Consider the following 2,456-nt stretch of genomic DNA (forward strand, 5'->3'; position numbering starts at 1 on the left):
AGAGAGAGAGAGAGAGAGAGAGAGAGAGAGAGAGAGAGAGAGAGAGAGAGAGAGAGAGAGAGAGAAAATAATAATTAGACAAGAGGATGAGAAGGGGTGGGAGCAGAAGAGGAGGGGGCAGAGAGGGAGAAAAGATGGGTTAAGACCGAAGCTGAGCACTAAATTCCCAGACAGCTAAAATCAATGAAAGTAATAACCCTATTATTTAATTCATAAGGACATTATTCCCCCATAAGGCCTCGGGAAACGTCCCTTTCGACCGAAACAATCACATTAAATCGTCCATTCCGGGCTTGCTGTGTGAAATTTCTACTTTTATTTCTCTCACTGCTTCTTTTTTTATCCCCCCCCCCCCCACACACACACACACACACTTTTTTTTAAATGGGGGTCGGTTTATAATAATCGCTTAGTTTCAGGACTGCGATTAATTAAAAAAATACGAGTTTGATCTCCTTTCAGTATTAAGGCGCATGTGCGCGTGCTTTGGAGAAATAACACCAAAAACACGAGTTGAGAAAATGTAGCACTTCTTTTTTTATTTTYAAATAAAAAAAGAATAATTTGGGCAACGTTAAATCTTTACCCTCGCAGGCAAAAAGTCCTTCATTTTGTGTGAATGGAGCAAATTATGTCCCATTGTGAAAAAAGAACCAAAAAAGAAGCAAAATGTGAAGGTGATTAATAATTGGGTGTGGGGCTTTAATACATGTTTTATTATCAAGAAAGTTGGTCAAAGATTAACTAACTTTATTTTAAGTTAAATTGGACATTTATTTGTTTGTTTTTATTTTGTTACCTCTATCTACCCATTTATCCATCCATCCACTAGTGCGTGTGTTTGTGTGTTTACCAACACAAACGACCAATCGATCAAGTGCAGTCTAGACCCCCCCGTGTCCGTGCCGCTCATGCATCACACTTTATGAATTCAATTTCAACCGGGGAGAAATTTTCAATTTGAGCGCGCGATCATTACGGCGTGGGGGGATTGCGTAAATTGTTTTTGCTCTATTATGCATTCGGACGCCATCATTTTTCTTCCTAATTACCGAGGTGTCAGCGCGGCCCTGTCACCCGGGCGCTGATTTTCAATTTAACTGATCATCATACATTCATTTTCCCATTTGATAAATCTGCTGTGTAGACGCGCCCCGCCATGCCCGGAATATTAAAGCGGCGCCGGGGCGCGGTAATAGGGGGATGTGTATGCGGCAATGAGCGCGGATCAGCCAGCTAATTTAGCACCTTCCACATTCCCCGTCTCCTTCCACCCTCCCACCCCACCCTAACCCAACATTTCCAATTCTCATGAGTAGGCAATGAAAAAAAAAAAAAAAACAGGAGGGAGGAGAGTCCCACAGCTGCCCAACCTGCCTCACCCAACAAGAGGGAGAACAAAAACCCCAGAAATGATGCTGAAGGGTAAAATCTTCTAATCCCTGATGTTTGACTTTTACTGCAGAGGTTGGATCAATTAGCACTAATTGAGCTCCTCAGTGGATGTTATTCCTATTTATTAGGTTAAAACCTGCTCACTTCCTCCTTACAGCATAATTTAATTGTTCTTAAACATTTTGAGCCACTTTGTGTTATTATCAGGTCAAAAAGTTTAGCAAAAACAAACAAAAACATTTCTATTACACGCACCATGTGATGGATGAATACAAACTTTGAAAAAAATATCAAATCTTTTATTATATGCATAAATTGTCAGCATCGATCTAAATTTGGTTTCCAAACTTCAGGTCGTCACCTGAATCAGTTACAAAACCTTAGATAACTTCATTTACAATAAAAACGATTATTTCTTTCACCTTGATTGTTTCAAGGAGTGAGAACAACAATCATAACTGCAAACTGGCACTGTGCACGTTAAGACTGTTCATGTTGCCAATTTATTTGCAGTTTTTGTACATTTAAAGCAGGAATAGATGTCACAATCTTCTGTAACAATCGTTTTGTGAGTCAGGAGCTAAAAGTTGGGGACCCACTGTGGTGGGTAAACAGAATAATTACAACGGTTAAAACAATAATACACAAAAAAATCTAAGGAGAAGATAACATTTTTATATAAAAACAATAGCAAGATAAAAATATATTCTAAGATTTAATTTCACAAGAAGTGTTTGATCTCTGAAGTAGGACATTTGGAAGTTTCAGTAAAAAATCTAAAACAAAAGTTCTTTGAATGAACAAACTTGTTTGTTCCTCCACCCAATKTTTGGACAACACCCTCAGTAACTTGAGAGGCAATAGAAGGCTTACCATATAAGGTATACACTTCTTTTCATAATTTATTTTGAAAATCTCAGTATATGTGCACATCATTTCTACATTTAAACTTTGAATCGCCTTTGTTCTCATAAGTTTTTCATTCAAACCACATCCTTCATGAGGGATCCTCTGTTAGATCCACTTGGGCTGCTTATTTCTTACAACACAGAGTTTATATA

The sequence above is a fragment of the Austrofundulus limnaeus genome, unplaced genomic scaffold (genome assembly GCF_001266775.1).
Source record: "Austrofundulus limnaeus strain Quisiro unplaced genomic scaffold, Austrofundulus_limnaeus-1.0 Scaffold135, whole genome shotgun sequence".
Classification (NCBI taxonomy): Eukaryota; Metazoa; Chordata; class Actinopteri; order Cyprinodontiformes; family Rivulidae; genus Austrofundulus; species Austrofundulus limnaeus.